Genomic DNA, 18631 nt, shown 5'->3' with positions numbered 1-18631 from the left:
TCACTTTATCTCTTTTTCTGTTTCTTGACAGAAAGTTAGTTTAACCTCCTGAGACCTGAGCTTTTGTTTGGAGAGTATTTTTAGGCCCCGTCCACATGGAGATGAAAATGATATATTGCCGTTTTGTTTTGAAAACATTTTCCGTAAAGACAGGATTGTTTCAGGAAATATCTAACCTGACATGCCAGATGGATTTGTTTCACGCATCCATCTGTGAAAGCTTCAATAGGAAATGAGGATTTGAAAAAAACTCGGAGTGTGATTGGATGAACGTTCTATCACATCTCCTATCACAACAAAACACGTGACGTAGCTACTTGAGCTGGGCGCGCGCAGCTAGTGAGGAATAATGCGAAACATGGCGACTATAGACATGTAAGTACTCAACTTTTGTCATTTTATAAAAAGAAAACAACTCACTGCTGTTCTTTGTTCTTTTAACGAAGAAATGTCATCAAGTTCTGATAAAACTGGCGCTTTAGCAGCACCCACACTAATCTCTTCATCTATAACTGCACCAGCTCTTGCTGCTGCTTGTTAACATCACGACTTTGCTGCACCTGAAAGTACTGCCCCTCGTCGCTAATTGGTCCTGTCACTTTCTAACCGGGCCCAAACAGTTCAGATGGGAGCTTTGCAAGATGGATTCGCCAGTGAAAAACAAGGAAACGGGCGTATCCATCTGCTTTGCAAGGTTAGGAAATATCCACGTAAGCACGGAACTACTGAAAACGCTTTAGTGCATATGCCAAGCCTGTACGGGGCGCTGTATTGCTGCCACGGAAATGCACCAAAAGAGAGAAGAAGATCACAGAAAACAGACACAAACTTTCTTCTAGTTGGCCTTCTGGTTGTTCACCGCGTTGAATTTAAGAACATATGGTGTATACGTTTCGCAGTGGTGGTAAAGGAGCATCAGATTTTGCCTCAAAAGCCGTAACAAGCTCAGTAGCTTCTGCAGCATGAACACAACCCTGTAATCAACCATTGTTGTTTCGTCCAGACCCATGCAGGCGTCTTAAGAAAGCAACGCTATGAGTGACGTAATCCACACGGAGATGAAACGGTAGTTGTGTACGGGTTTGTGCACTTTTGGACCCATTTTTTAAAAAGTATCTTTTACAGTCACCCAAAACGCCATTTCTGTGTGGATGAAACGCTGATATGACAAAAAACTTTTGCGTATACTTCTGAATTTGTCTCCATGTGGACAGGACCTTAGTTTCTCCTTCTCACTTGGGATCAGTAGGGTCTGATAAGTTGGAGCATCAGCATTGATGCCTTCGAATAGAAATTTCCTGGATAATTTTTCTTTCCTAAATCCAAACAAATTCCCATGAATTTCAAAGAATTTACCTAAAATTTCTGTGAACATTCTTGAACATAGTTTTCAAGTATCCCATAAAAGCACATCAACATTTCTTTAAATAGTTTCAGTGAAACTTTATCAGGGAGCTTTTAACATTCCAATAAAAAATCCCCTCGGATATTCCATGCAAAGTCCCTAAATATCTAAACAAATCACCCCTAACATTCCTTAGCAAATTCTTAAAAAAAAATAATCAATAAAGACAAATACTTTTTCAAACTATATGAAAATAATGGAAATATCCAGATTCCATGAGATTTCCGTAAAAAATTGCTAAAATATCGAAGAACAACCCCTACCTCTAAATTCCCAATCTGATAAATCTGATGACATATATTCCAATTTCCACTGAAAATGCCAAAAAGAAACTGAAGCAAATTTATCTGAATCTTCTAATGTATCTTTCAACAAACAAACACAAACAAACAAACAAAACAAAACAAGACAAAAATCCCCTAAAATTCCATAAAAATACTTGATAAATACAGGCAAAATCCCCAAAATATCCAAACAGCAAATTCTTACAACACTTCAAGCAAATGACGTAATCATTAGTGGACATTGCAAACAATCATCTTGAAAATTGTTATATAACAGATGATTGCTATGTTTTACTTTAGCCAAAATGTAATAATGTCCTCATATATAAATGCAGGGAGCTGTTCAGATAATATTGATATTATGGTGACTGTTATGGATGAGCTTGAAAAGACGGTTTCTGTAATCAAATGGGTCATATCTCTTAGAGTTTGTCCAGTACTTTCCCCTGTCTACGGCAGTCTGTGATCTAAACTAGAGATGCATTGATTCTAAAACTTAGGGACATGCCAATACTGATGATTAAACTTTAGCTGATATCTGATACCAAGGTTTTTTTTCACTCATTATGACTTAAGACTTAGAAAAAAAAAACTCCTATTTGATTCAGCAGTTATCTGTTCTAGATGCCTGTATGAAACTGATTTGACACAGACTATTTAATATCTGTTCATGTCACTTTGTTTGCTGATGTCTGCTGATGTCAGTAGGGCCAAAGTTAGCCTATTCAGTGTTAAATTGATTCACTGGTGCATCTCTAGTCTACACACATTCACAAAAGCTGAGAAGCAAGTCCATTTTATTAAAAAACTTAAGTGTTAAAGGATTATTTTTTTATTATGTGCCACACTATTTCTTGGCATAAAACCAGCAGCTTTCTTAAGTTTCTGGGGGGTTGCCTGGCAACTGCTCAGAGCCAAGTTGTAGTCCTGCCAGTAACCCCTGTAAATTTTAATATCGGTCTTTATACTCATATTCAGACTATTCTGGTACACACAGACATGAAACATAAAAGTCTCGAATGGGCATATTACTTGAAATGTGAACTGTTCCTTTAAGGAGGCAGACGAGAAGGCAGTCACCACCCGTGACAAGACGGTGGATGCTCAAATTTGCCAGGCTCTCTTCTCCATGTCTTTACAGTAAAGCCTTAAAGGATGAGATCTGCACGACGAGGAAACACCTGGCATCCATTTAGAGACATTCTATTGTGTTTGTGCAGTGCAGCACATAAGAGGAGCTGGTGAGATTAGAGCTGGTGTCCATGGCCGTTTGAGAATCTGGCCAAAAAATTTTGTCATGATCAAGAGCATAAATGGACAATTAGGTACCTTGGAGCAGAAAAGACTGTAATGCAGTGAAGCAGGAAGGTTAAGTTTTTGTTAATGGTAAATTTTCCTTGGGTTTCTCGCTGGAAGGGTGATAAGCACAATTTCCAAAGATGTTGTAATCTGGGAAGCAACGCTGACTTTCAACCATCACAGACATACACACCCACATTCATGCAGATTCATTACCCTTGAACTCTAAACTCACATCCTATCCTGGGTAGTATCATTTAGGCCGTTTCCCTGGCGGAGCTGTCTTTACTGGAAATATTATCTGCTGGTCTTGTGTATCCAAGAATCTGCTTATCTGATGTTGACTTCCTGAGATCTCGCCCATAAACAGTCCTGAGGTCCGTCGCTCCGTCTGAAAATCACAGCTGGGTCTCATGGGTAAGTGAAAGAGGAAGCTGAAAGGAAGGAGGGAAGATGCGGGGAAAGGAAGGAAAAGAGAGAACTGTAAAGGGAGGGGTGGAGATGAGGCTAGCATACAGTTGAAGTGAAGTTAAAAAAGTGTGGACAATAGGTTACATAGTTTACTTCCTGAGGTCTTGAACACCAAATTAAAACCACCGACAAAAAATAAACCTTTTGTATCCCATCCTTTTTCAGTTTTTCTCTCATCCTAGTTTATCTCTCTCTTTATTTACTCCGCTCTCTTTCAGTCTCCTGCCCTAGTAATGATGCACTACTCCGACTGTGTTTAATGCTACTAAAGCTCCAGCCATGGCCACTGTTCCAACCAAAATAGAACAATAATACCTCCTAGGCCAGCAGAAACCTTACAGCTGGTCCCAGAGTAACTCAACACTTAGACTCCATCACTGCTTTCTGGTACATTCATGTCTGAGGTATGCTGCAGACCTCTGCCTGAGGAGGATCAAAGATATGGTAATGCAGAATGAGATAACACTTTTTGGAAGTGTTTATTTGAGTGGACTTTAAATCAGAATACCTGGTTTGTGGCTGTTGCATTTCAAAATTAACTGGAAAATTAATGACTATGACTTCCCTCTCCTAAAGCTATGTATGCAAATTCTTTTTAGCAGAACAGCTCTTGTTATATCTGGTCTGTCGGACCAAAAAAGAGGCCCAGGTTGCCTGAGATTAGATATTGGTGGTTGGAAGTAGATATGTTGTTTAAGCCGCCACAAGGATTACTAGCCTGTTAAACTAGTTATTGATATTTTTATCAATGCTGTCTTTGGATTGTAACTGAGCCACCCAACACTAGCCAGGGCTGTACCTCTGCCATGCTGCCATAATGCTCTACTATCTAGATGGAAATCAGAGCAGTGGACGGCTGGCATCTCATGGGATTTGGCAGTGTTTTATCATAGAGCTTTGAGATAGAGTTGCATGACACTTCTGTCAGGCTGAACTGGGATATCCCTCAGACCGTTGTGGTGATCACATTCAGCACAGGCAGGTGAACATTTACCTGCAAAGAGCACTAAATGCTGGTGTTAGTACTGCTAATGTTAGACACACTTGTCAAACCACCTAGACATAATTTACCAACAAAAGCAGGAATGGTATTTGATAGGGGTGGGACAAAATGGAGATAATTGTCATCCTTTTCTCGTGTGATACTAGAATCGCGATGTTGGCCCCAAATATTGTCCTGCTGCTACTACTTTATGGCTCCTTGCAGGGAGCAACACTTGAATGAGTGAAACTTAAGATTTATTTGGCGGGAGGAAGTATACAAAGCATTAATGGTGGAAAGCAGCACAAAGGAAAGTTCACTTAGAGATGCCCCAGTTACATTTAAAGGTGGAGTATAGATACATTTCAGCTTGTGCAACATTGAAGCACAATTCTATTTGTGGTGTTGGAGGACCTGTAAACCTAGCTATGCACGGTTAACTTTAAAATAAACTACCTGAATAATAACCTGGAATTCACCAAACTTTTTGAGTTACTGGAAAAAAAGCTGATGGTCATTTTAAAATCTGTAGCTCCTCTTATTAATAATATTAATGATTAGCATTATATTTATTTCATTTCACTTAAAGGTCACATATTTCACCCCGCTAAGACAAGTTTATATTGGTCTCAGAGGTCCCCAGAACTACCTGTTAAGTTTGTTGCTGAAAAAAACACTCCAGTATTGGATTTTTCACATCTAAAAAGCCCTCTGTTTCAGCCCTGCTCAGAACGAGCCGTTTCTGTGTCTGTGGCTTTAAATGTTAACGAGCTGTCTGACTCCTCCCCTGACTACACCCCTCTCAGGAAATGGATGTGGCTTAATGGGTGTGGCTCTCAGCTGAGAGGATCAGGAGAGGAGAACTTTCCTCCAAGTGGGGTGGGCCAACTGAACCTGGGGGCGGTGCTAACTCCCCACTTGACATCATGAGGGGAAAATCTGAGAACAGCTTGTTTCAGCACACATTTTCTGAAAGGTGGAGAAAGAGAGGGGAGGAGGACTTGGATTCTTCTGATTCTTGGAGGGATTGTCGATAGTCCAGGGTCACATATTTTTGCTAGAAAAGCCTGAAAGAGTGTATTTTGCATAATATGTCCCCTTTAAAAGAATGACCCATTGATGAGATTTTTGACCTGATGTCCATATGTGGAGAAAAATGTTCATTGCTTCAAAAAAAGGAGAAAATTTGAGTTTGAGAATGGTCCCAACTCTACTTTTTTAAGTGACAAAAATTTGCTCTGGATAAAATGAACCACCATGTTGGGAAACCTCTCACATCATGGCTTAAAGAGCTTGAAGCCTGTCATGTTAAAGGAGCTGCTGTTAATTTTTTAAGGGTTTAAAGAATGGTTGTTGGTTGTTGTGTTGAAGTCTGATGCTTTGAGAGGAGAATGTCAGTTCTGTACTCAAGAGAAAAGCAGCAAATAGTCTTTCACTTCATGGACACAGTCTTCAGTCAAGCAGCAGTCGTACATATGTGTGCACAGATCCTCAAGCAAACAAAGAAACAAACAAACAATGCTGAAGGAAAAGGATGTTCATCCCGGCCTATCAGCTGAGCTGCAGCTGTGTGTGTCATTGGATTAGCAGTCACACTTCATCATCCTGTGTGCAGAGCTGATCACAGGACGCCTCGCAGCCAGCAGGACACCATTAACACTAAAAAAACCCACAGTACAGCAGGTACAGTCATGTACAGCACTAACAAGGCATGGTTACACACATGCCTTACACCGACATACATACCGTCTGCAGTAGCTCAGCACTCAAGCAGACCTGAGACTTTTCCGGCACGGCTCCTAAAGAGAAACTGAATAGCTTTAATCGTGGGAGAGCAGCGAATGGCTGGTTGATTTCAGCATGTGTGTTCATTTCCTGACTATCAATCCCACAGTCCATTTGGCACGCCGCACACCGGTGATGCTAACCATGCAATTGGAGGAAACCCAGGATCCTTCTTTTTTTAAAACACAATTACAATTCAAGAGGGAATTAGAAAGAAAAACCAGTGATTAGCTGTCATGCTATTCTTCACTCCTAACTCACTGCAAATTATTCCTACAAGCAAGTGCTAGCATTTGGTCTTATTTTAACTTGTGTAATTAAATTTTGCCTGTTTCTTCAAACTACAATCAGTTATGGACATAAATAAGTGGACTTGTAAGCCCCTTAGTTGTTTTATTTGAAAAAGCCTGATCAATTGTTGATAGATAGAAAATTTAATTAATATTTATTCATTCTTGTGTTTTTTTGTTTCTATTCATGCCAGCTTGTATTATTCTCAAACATTACAAAAGCGGTACACATAGGCTTTATAGAGGAAGTGCCTTTTGAAGTTTTTGTTTTCATGCAGCTGCAACATCAACTCATTTTTAAATTGCAAATTAATTTTATTGTGAAGACTTCTAAGAGCATATGTTTTTCTCCAAACTGGTAAAAACCAAGACAAATCCTCATGCTATTAACAAACAAGGCATTTAACGGGGATCCTTTAAAGACATTCAAAAATCCCTCTAGTGTTTAAAGGTATTGTCTGTAAAGAATGTAGCAGGAACTGCAAATCAATGCACACTTATTTTGTCATTTTATGCATCCATTTGCCATCTAGCAGCATCAATTAGCAGGACAACTTAAGAGACATAGAAAGGAGGAAGCTACAGAAAGTTTTAGATCTCATTGGAGGATGAGGAAGTGTTTCTGTGAATGACCCAAAGTCTGTGTTGTAACTTTCACCTTGTGTTAAAACTTCCTTCCTGTAAGGAGAACTTGGAATAATTATTATTTACATCCTTAAACGGTGTAGACTAAAAAAAAAAATCAAAAAATGAAATAAAACAAAATGAAATAAAGTAAAATAAAAAGACAGCATAGGTCACAGTCACTCAGTGCTTATAATGACTCAATCCCAGTAGCAGTAAATGTATTAATACTGCTTACTGACTGCAGTGGTACATGAAAGAAGTAGCAGAAAAAATAATGTTTTCATGAGTACGAATAATGCAGGAGATTTTTGAGGTAGTTTTGGTCATAGAAGCAGACAAACTGCCTGTTTTACTAGTAGCTGAGGGATGAAATGATACATGTCAAGAAAAGAAAAAAAAAACAATTGAATTCCTCTTTATTTGTTTACAGGGCAGCTTTAATTAATGTATTTGAATACATTGTTTTTCAAGCACAATTGCTGTCGCACAGTGGTTCCCGATGTGGGGGTAAGGACCCCCTCGAGGGTCATGAGACACTGAGAGGGGTCTCCAGATGCCTTCCAGAAAACAAAGAATATTTTTAAGTGATTGTAAATTGTATATTTTACACATTTTTATAAAATATATGCGTGAAATTGATTTTGCTGTAATGCTGATAATGCTAATGCTCCTCAGCTTAACACAGTCTCATTAGTTCCTTCTGTGATGCTGCTGCTGTAACTTTGCTCAGGAATCTTTCTGACAGCTTTGCAAACCGGCACATGAGAAGAAAATAGACTTCATCTCCCATTTCTACCAATTTACAGAATTTACAATGCTTACAAGTTCTTTCTTCTCTAGGTTTACAGTTTTTATGATGACCTGTTTCAATTTCTAATCTATCATTGCTGAGTCTGTAAATTGTTATTGGGTTTTGTTTGGGGTTTCTCACACTCATGGGATTTGTAGCTAAAGAGTACTCTCTTCTCAATAGATAAAAACATTGTAATTTACTGAAGGAGTTTAATTTCATTTTGCCAACAGTTTCAATTTCAACCATGATTTTAGCTTCCCATGACCATGGAAACAAGATCATCAATATCTAATGCTTACAATCTAAGAATTGTGTTTTCTTAAAATTAACTTGAGTTTAAACTGCTGAGGCATTTCTTAAAGTTTCTCTTTTTTTTCTCTTTTCACCACAAGAATAGCTCTCACTTTAATTCAAGTGAGGAGCAGAGGGAGCCACAGCACATATTTTTATTTGTTTGTAAAAAAAAAAAACCAAAAACCAAAGGGCAACCATTAGCTAACAAAAAAGATGAAATTGCCTCAGTCATATGAAACTGCTTTGGTTTTAAAGGTTTCACACCTGGAAAAATGTAAAACATCTGACAGAATCTGTTCTGCCTGTGTGACTACCCTTCTAGGCAACACAACCAATTTATTAAATGATTCAAAATTCAGACACAAAGTGATGTACGGTTTATGAAAACAGTCCTGATTCTAATTGTTTTTTTTGTGGTCAATACAAAAAGTGACAAATTTGAAAACAGTTAAATATATTAAATAATGATCTTTATATCTTATCCATTAACAGAACTAAACAGTTTGTCCTCTGGAGGTGATGTCAGGACTGAGACCTGCTGGCTGGAAGAGCTGAAGATATCTCTCCATTTGTTCATGCATGATTTTCATTCCCAAAGTGAGCTCAACCATCCAGGATTCTAATGTTGCTATCTCTGCAGGACACACGTGATGACCCTGTGGCTTGGTGAGGATAAAATGAGTGTCAGTCATACACTGAGGCACATTGGCATTAGCCAGATGCTACAATCCAAGCAGAGCATTTGAGGTTCAATTTTAAAAGATGCTTGTCATTGGCCAGTAACCATCTCCCAGTTACTGGGTGTGTTATGGGTCCAGTCTGTTCAGGAGCAGCGACCTTGACTTGTGCTAGACAACAAACTGGCAAAATCTTGTTAAAAGGTCAATCTTTGTCATTACAAAGTTTTTCCTAATGATCTTCAAGCTTGTTGTTGTGTATTGTTTTGGTTTTCTTTTAAAAGCCTGACTCTAGTCCTGGATGTAAATGCAGAATAAAAATGTCTCTAGTTTTGCATTAGATCTGAAAATCTATTGCCTCGTGCTGCACAGGCTTGTTTTCTTGACTTTAACCTGTAAAATAACAGATATAAGAGGTTTTATTTTAGTAGGAGTCACATGCTAACAGCTGATCAAAAGCAATTTACATTTGAGTGACTGCTGGGCAGCCTAAACCTGCCAACTATCACTATCTTACGTATGGAATCCTTTTGGTCTTCTTGCAAACTCTGAACAGATCCTGCCTACAAAGCACAATCCTGAGGCCTTTTACTGGCACTTAGTCTCAGACATCTTTGATGCAGTTGGGTTCAAGGCAAAAAAATAGAAGGGTGTGGGTAATTTGACACACCAAGCTAAGCTCAGCTCTTTTTTCTGCCCTCATTGAAAACACTCCATTAGTGAGCAAAAGACTGAAGAGCTCGTTGTGTATGGGAGATGGACTTGTTCATAGTTGTAGTATATAAAGCTGTGCTCCCCTAAGTATTAATCTGCCCCGCTTATCTCTGCACTTTGATCGAGGTGGAGGACTTTTCTTCTTCTTTCTTGAGAGTGTGTACAAGCTCCACTTTTCGGCTTTCATCCTCTCAGCCTCATTACTGTCGTGTTTTTGCAGTTGCCTCTGTTCAAGAACTAATGACAGTTAAGTTTATTGAAGCAACGCTGAGCAAATAAACAGCCTGAATATTTTTACATCACTCAGTGGGCCAGTTAATAAACTCCATAGCTGTATGGGAACTGGTTCCACTCATAGACTCATCATCTCCGACCAGATCCCCACGATCTGCTCTTTAGTAATAGTCGCCCACTTAACTGCTCCTCAAGTTGTTAGAAACCAAAAAATTCACCACAATTTCCATGTGGATGAGATTAAAGATGGGAAATAAAGTTAATAGGAGCCATACCAAACCTTATCTGTGATTAGCATAACTGAAGGGATGGAGTTTACTCTGAGGCTTCTAAAGATCAGCTAGGAAAGTTTATTTCTTCTTCAGTGTTTTCTGCAACTCATATACACTTTACTATTTAAAACCCACATTAATTTTACCCGGAAACACAGATTTGAAATAACTCAGTTTTTTGTAACACTTACTATAAGTCACTTGTACTCCTTGGCTATGGAAGCTAAATAACTCATTATACTTGTTTAAACAAATTAGGTTTCTTGAACTTGTAACTTTTTTCACTGCACTGTAAGACTTAATGTCTCATGTAAATATAAATTTAATAGTGCTCTCTGTCCAATAACATTCCAGAGCCATAAACAACGTCACATAGAGACACATGAAAAAATCATACAACTCCATTGTAGTCAGTTTGTTAACTCATCAGGTAGGAATAAGATTAATGAATCTAAGATGTTGAATGCTGAAAATGAAATCTGATTATCATGATAAGCTGCTGAGTTTGCCCACATTTGCAGCTTCCTGTCCTAAAGGCCACATTAATGCCCTCATTGTACAATACCCTTGCTGCAGTCCATGCCCTGGTTTTTATTGCCTGTAGTAGCCACAGCTATGGCTTCCAGATGCTGTATCTAAAGTGTTTTCAGGGAAGAGAAAAGAACTTATCAAATAATACGGGTGGGCAGCACAGAAGAAGCCTGAAGGTGGGGAATAACATTAGCACATCTTCGTAAATCAGAGCCCTCACAGCGGTCCAGCAGACATTTAGTTAAGACGCCCAGACCACCTCTGTTACAAGGAATTACTGGTGGTAAAAACACGGAGCAGATTTCCTGCTTTACTACCAACAATTTTTATCCTTCTTGTTAAACAGCACAATCTACATGCATGCAAAATGCTCAAATGCAGAATACAGAGATTGGTGTTTATCAATCATTAAATTCTGAACTATAAAATTTTGTCTCCACTTTATTACGCCATTTCCTATTTGGATGTTTTTCCCACTTGTACCTATTTTCAGACCTTAATATGGCAATTTTATCACCAGTCAGAGCAAGCTGTATGCATTTATTTATTAATTTCTGGAAAATTGAGTGGAAAATAATGTTTCTGTGCCAATTTAACCAGTTCAAAGGGATCAATCTGAGGGAAGAAATTCCCCAGAAATAGCATTAAATTGTCTCAATGAGCATGATCCCTATCATGCGGGTTGTGGTTCATGCTGCACACAATCAGAGGAAATTGCTGCATCAGAGACTACATCTGTGGAAACTGTGAGCAGGGGTCTTTGAACCCAGACAATATCACATTCATAAAGAAGGTAATTCTGCCTGTGCATGGACTTGAAAGACTTTAATGTTTAATTGCCAGAAGTGAAGAAGAGGATGGGTTATTTATAACAGCTTCAGTCCTCCTGCTCTGCATTCCTGTGCTGTAAGCCTGAAGGACTGCCTGGGACTGGGCCGAGGGCTCAGCGCTGTCAAGAAGTTACGTTTGAGAGAGCCAAAGAGAATCATTGAGATTCAACAACCCTACTGAGTTTGTCATTTCATTTTTTTCCCTTTCTTTCAAAAACACCTAAAGTGTCACTCTCTTACACTAACTCTAGGGAAGGCTACCTTTCCCTCTAGAGGGAGAGCGTAACTTGGATATTCACAAGAGGAAATTACACCTATTCATTCAAGAAAGACAGGACCAAAGTGTGAGCCTGTCCCATCAGAGAGACACAGCTGTCACATCCCCGCTTTCTTATCTTCAAGCACTTCTGGCTCTGCCAGATTCCTCTTCCTCTCCATCTTCCACTCTCTAAACCACTTTCTTTGCAAAACTCATACTTTCTCTGTCGCTTCCTTCTCCAATTTCCCCTTCACTTCCCCTCACACTAACCACCTCCTCACTTCTGCTACCCATCTCCCCCCTTTGCATCCCTCCTGGTGGAGTTAGGTTGCACTGCAGTGCAGACATGGTGAGATGCTAATTAGCAGGTGGTGAAGAGGGACGGACAGGCATCCTTTCATGTAAACACAGTGAGATGCGTTGACACCAGGGCCACATGGACTACTAGCCCTGTTTACAGCAATCACCTGAAGGTCTGATTGATGTTTGCAGTAATCAGTGGGACGGAAAGGATTTAGGCTGTGGGTGTCTTGGTGAAAGAGGATGGAAAAAGGAACATTGGTATAATGTATCTCAAAAATGATGTTTATATCTTTTTACAATATATAAGACTTATAACCAGTCAGAGTCTGCCAGAACCCTCATGTGAATTTGGCCTTTTCTAACTTAAACAAGGCTCTTTCTATTATTCTGAGAACTGTAGTGGCTTGACTCCCACCTGTTGCCTTTAAATGAGAGGTTTGAGTTATTTGAACCTGTGCTGTCAGCAGTAGACTTGACAGGTTTGAAGCACACATTTTTCCTCATTGGATTCATACACTTAGGGAGTTTCAGTGCTTTATTTTAGTTATTTTATGTGGGAAAGCATACACTACACTTCAACTGATGGTCCAGCTCTGTTTTAATGAGCTTATTGCCCATTTTTGACTGACTGTAAGGGTCAGCCCTACACATGGGTATGTATGTGACTTACTGGCTGACTGAGTGGGTGACTATATGTTCAGAGCAGTGCATGCAGAGTTGCGTTATGGGCTGGGTTTAGTTGTACTCCAAGCCGTTTCTAATTGCTGCCTCCACTGCGGTGATAACCTCGGATGTAGCTTTAGCATAGTGTCAGTTTTGCTAGAACAGGACCCAGTTCTGTATGAAATAAATAATGAAAACCAACACTAAAAGCTGAAAGATGCTTTCGTTCTCCTGTTGACCTGCTTCGACATAGGCTTGAGATCGTGGTTTGCTGGTGTATCCAATGGCTGCTGCCGTGGAGGCTGTTAGGATGCAGCTGTGGGAAAGTGGCAGTTTATCTGGAACTGGACCACATTTCTTTTTAAACAAGAGTATAGATCCCCCCGCTGAATGCTTATCTAGGCAGAGAAGATATTTTTGCACATACCCTGACCGACGTTGACATCAATTTTTGTCCCTTTCAAATCAAGAGTAGTGCACTAATCCAACAGTACTTTGTCTTGTCACCCTGGTTGGCCCATCATGAATGCGACAGATATACGTTCCTCCATTTACCTTCTGAGGAGTTTTAGAAAAGTCCTGCCATTCCCAGTTTTGCCATGATCTTTGATAATAGATGCCAGTCTAATTCTGATAACCTCAGAGAAGACCCCAGGCTGGCCTCCAACTTCTTCAGTGTGCATCTTTCCACCACATCCTCCAGTGAGTTCAACTTGATTCCAACCACAGAGCCAGCTTTTTTCACCAGTTTGGATGCCTTGCTTTACACTGCCTCCCCAGCAGACTGTAGCATAAAACAGAACACTTGCCACCACAGACTGATAAAACACCTGCAGCATCTTACTGCAGATGTCTATTGATCAGAGTCTTCTCAGGCAAAAGAGGCGGCTCTGCCCCTTTTTGTAGATGAAGTCTACATTTTTAGACCAGTCCAACTTATTACCAGGTGTACACCTAAATATTTATACGATATCACCACCTGGATGTCTATGCCACAAGTGTTCACTGGCTGAAGAGGGGGTTTGGATCTGCGGAAATCTATGATCATTTCTTTTGTCTTTGAGGTGTTGAGTAGGAGGCAGGTTTTGTGACACCAGTCACTGAAGGCACTTATCAGATCCCTGTATTCGGCTTCTTGTCCATTTCTGATACATGCCACCATAGCAGTGTCATCCGTAACTGTAAGATAGCAATAATAAAAATAATAACAATACTGTAAGACATACTCGCAGCGTACAAAATCTAATAACTGAGATCCATTTTTTTGTGAGTAGTGGTTGATATTTTGAAGTTTTGTATGAAAAATTAAGTGTTTTCATGAGAGAATCACATCAACATCCTGCCACTGGTTATCTTCTTTTAGAAAGCATGGTACAAAAGGGTAATTTCTTAATGAATTTTTCCTGATTTACATTCCAGTTCAGATGGCGATGCTGATGGGGTTGGCTTGAAGTTATAGATTTATAAATAACCATAAAGACCCAGGCTTGTGAGAAAAAAAAGTATGCATTGTCTGCTGTTTTTCTTTTTATATTTTGGTTTTTGCTATTTATCATCAGGGAAATAGTCAAATTAAGTAGGCTATAAAAATAATCCAGGTATAATACATTTTTACCTCCTCTAAAGGGCAGACACACATACACTGAGTAATGTTCTCCTCATTCACAATCATCTATTGCTGATACTGATCTCAACTGCCACAGATTACTGTAATATTGTCTTTGCCTTTTCTTTTCTTTTTTTATTTATAAGTGTACTGTACTTCTAAACACATTCTGATCATGACTTTTCCTGCCACATTGAGAGGAAAGCAACAAAACAAAAAGTTGGAGGACGCTGATGATTTTACTACACTTACTACTAGTCCTTGTGTAGTAGGTGAAACAAAAAAGAAACCACTGAAAATGTCAAAACCTGTTCAGAAAAAGTATGATTTACTAAATGTCATCAGTTTGTTATCATTTTTTGCCATCAATGTCTTGTATTTAAATTGCTATGATTGAAACTTTTGTGTGGGATTTCTTCAAGTTGTGACAATCTTATCTGCAGCTCATCAGATGCTAAATAATTCCTCACTAGTTTGGCTGGCAGACAGTCATAATAAAGACCATGATATGAGTGTGGGAGATAAAAATGATGCTTGCAGATGTGACTGCCAGCATGACTCTCTGTGAATGGAGTTCCAAATGTTTGGAGGTTTAATGTGGTTTTAACAGTTCTCGGCAGAGGAACTGTAGCCTCTGGGTCACTGGATCATAATGTATCCTGATAACTGTTAAACCCCTGTAGACAAAGGCTGCTTCTCGGCTTAATTCAACATGCATTTCCGTGATCTGGCCACAGCATGGCACTCTTCAAACTGAAATGTGACCTCTCTCTCTGCTGTGACATTTGAGTCAATTCTGGAGCATCATGCTAGACCCTCAGCCTCACATCATAACCTCTTCTGTGTATTTAGATTTAATGATGAGCCCCATCCGTGACAAACTGATCACACATGCCCATCAGTGAGGGGCGGGACTACAATTGGGCACAGCCAAGTTTAAGAGGAGCTTCCTTTGAAATCAGAACACGACTCGGCTGAAATTAATCTCCTTTCCTCCCTACTTTTTTCTGTTGTTATCACAGGGCCCCTCTCCTGAAGATCCTCGTCGGGTGGTGGGTCTCCCCGGTCAACATTGAGACTGACATCAGCGTAGCCATCTCATTACTCTCTGAGGGATCTGGGAGGTCAGTGCTATCAAGTGGAGTGGTGCTATAAAATAAATTGAATGTTCCACTGAGGCAAATGTTGAAGGTGATGGACAGAGAGGGCCCCCCCTGTGCACAGAACCACAGCTCTCCTCCAGCTCCCCTGGGTGCTGCAGACTGCGACCTGGGCCGAGCAGCTGGATGACTGGCTGGGAAAAAAGGTTGCAATCAGAATTAAACATGAGCAACCCGACCGGTGCGGTATGTTGGCCATCCGTCACTCTCGGAGAGGCTACCTGTGCACGACCAGCAGGCCTGTCAGGTATTGGAATAGACACAGTTGGCTGCACAGAGCAGGAATCAGAATTGCAGATGGGGAAGGAGAGGAAAAGGAGAATAAAGCAGATCGATTTGGAGCAAGTGCCTATAGTATAAGAAGACAGAGAGATGGTTTGCTTTCCTCCGGTTTTGGCCAAAGATAATGTTAGTCTACAGTTACACTTTTCATTTCTGTCTTATTTTTCATGTCTGACTCTAAAATTTAAGGCTTATGTCTGTAAATGACTCCAGTTCATAAATTGGCCTGAAAATCTCTTGTATGTAGTAATTAAAGCTTTGACTAGACTTTGACCTGGATCCTGTTAAGGATATTTCAAAGTCTGTCTACTCAACTGTTGACAGCTCAGTGGTTTGGTCAGCAGAAAGGCGAATGCAACAAATATTTAGATTTACTGTATACCTAAAGAAGGTTTCTTGCTATTTAATGAATAAACTCTTCTGCCAGGGTGCAGGTTCTCTGATTCAGATGTAAATATGCCTCATGCTATGTGGTTGAATTGCTGCAAGGGATCAAAATAAACTATTTAAGCTGACATGCATAAAAGAAGACAGTCCTAACAGAGTCAATGCTGATACCCCTTTACTAACCAAAGTATATTCATTTAACTTGGCAGTAAACTCAGATCCATCAGGTTAACATACAGAACAGAGCAGAACACAGTCTTGTCCCAATTTAAGTTCAGTGAGTCTTTTGTTAGTTTTTACAAGGTTACCTTTTGCTGCTCCTCATCTTATAAACTGTTGCTCATCAGATCTTTTTTTTTCTCCATCAAATACCAAATAAATGCCAAAGTTCTAAAAAAAATAACTTTTTCACAGATTTCAGTGTAATGATAACCAACCATCATAACAGAAGCTTGGACTGTCCAGATACCATGTCTGTCATCAGACAGATCCATCTTGCAAAGCTCCAATCTGAACTGTTCCAGATCTGAGAACGGACCTGAATAATTAGTGTCATATGAGGTGAACTTTGCTGTAGCTATGGGTGGGATTTAGCTGTACTGGAAGCTGATAGCAATAGCTGCCACTGGTGTAGTAATTAGCTTGGAAGTGCCTATAAGGAGTACTCACCCCTGTTTTACCCTTCTATTGATTTTATATATTAATCATGGTCAATATAACTTTGCTCTTTTGAAAAAAAAAAAAAAACTAATGCCAAAGTAAGTTGTTTTCTAAAAATAAAGTCAATTAAGAATGTGTAATGTAAGATAAGTGACTGTGCAGAAGTTCACCCCCCTTCAAGTCAATATTGAGAAGATGCACCTTTGGCTGACTTTACAGCACTGAGTCTGTGTGGATAGGTCTCAGTCAGGCTTACACATCTGGACACTGCAACTTTACTCCATTTTTCTTTACAAAACTGCTCACGCTCTGTCAGGTCGCACAGGATCAGGGCTGAACGACTTTTTCAAGGCCAGCCACAAATTCTTTATTGAACTGAGGTCTGAGCTTTGACTTGGATACTCCATAACCTTCACCTTGTTGTCCTCCTAAACATTTTTGTTAAGCCTTTGCTGTATGTTTTGGGTCATTGTCTTGCTTTAAATGTCTGTCTTCACTTTGAAAGGGTTGGTGTGTCATCCATTAATTTATACAGTCTTTGCATCACTGTATTTTAAAGACTAGCTTTACAACAAAGTGTGAGCTGTGGCCTTCTGTGGACCTTGAAGACAGACAACATACAGTATGTTTGTCTGTGAGAGGTTTTTCCTAAGAAAACTATCAAAATCTTTTTTACTTCAGTTAAAGATGGTTCAGTTTTGTGGTTTTACAGCTCTCCAAATTGTAACCTCTATGTAGATGGACTACTTGTTTGTACTGAACTGCCCATTATAAGAAATGAATACTTATTCCTAGTCTCAAGTGTTTATCAAAGATGTGTGTTTACAATTAAAGTGGGCCGAGGTATTTTAAAATTTGAAACGGCTGCTTGAGAGGCTTACAGAGTGGATAAAGTATCCTGGTGCATTAATTAACACTCAGTGTGAAGTGGCGCAGCCGCATAATGACTAACCAGTATTTGGTCAGGATTAACGGGTGTTGATTGGTAATTATTCAGAAGCAGGGTTCAGACTGAGTTATGTTTTGACTCTTGGCATCACATTTTTTACTCCCTCTTTCCTACACTTGTCAAACTAAAAAACTGCACAGTAATTGGGTGTTGAAAGTGAATTGAGAAGTATCATCTTCTTGGAAAAATACCCTTTAGCAAAACTTTTTTCCAAGATGCGAAGTCTCCATACACTGAAATACATGTCATTCCTTCGATACAGCTTTGACTTTATATGTGGTCCTGATTCCCCAAGCTTGTAAACCACCCTACTGCCTTTTCAGGCTCTGTAGACTTTGAAATAAGCCACAGGCTGTGTGATATGTGTATGTTTTCTCTGTAAAGTGCCACAGATTATTTTATGCAAAGGAATACTGTGTGGAGAAAAGTTGACTTTGTGAGAGAAAGGCCTGCTTTTGGTGGTGTGTGCTTGAAACAGCCACTCACAAAGCAGTGTAGCCATAGCTTGCAGGCTTGGCACAGAGACAATCTGAAATGTGAGCCCAATTATACGTATTCATGCCCCCATAAATGACATATGTTGTTAGTTACAGGGGGTAACTGGTTCAAACCTGGGTATGCATTGACGAAGGGTTCAGTAATTATTCGCCTGTAATGACCGAAATAAAGCGTGAGGAGCACAGCAAATTGTTTTACAATTGAGGGAAAAAGAAGGTGGTTCGGCTTTTTTTTTTTCTCATAGGGCATTGTTACAAGAAGTGGCTATCACACTCAACAGCCAGCTAGACTCGAGATAAAGTATTTAAAACATCTATTCAACCTCAAAAGAGGCATCTGGATTGCTTGTTGGTTTCCCAGAAACACCAGAGAGGGG

This window comes from Cheilinus undulatus, linkage group 7 (genome assembly GCF_018320785.1).
Source record: "Cheilinus undulatus linkage group 7, ASM1832078v1, whole genome shotgun sequence".
Taxonomy (NCBI): domain Eukaryota; kingdom Metazoa; phylum Chordata; class Actinopteri; order Labriformes; family Labridae; genus Cheilinus; species Cheilinus undulatus.
The sequence above is the reverse complement of the archived record's forward strand: the minus strand, read 5'-3'. Positions refer to the sequence as shown.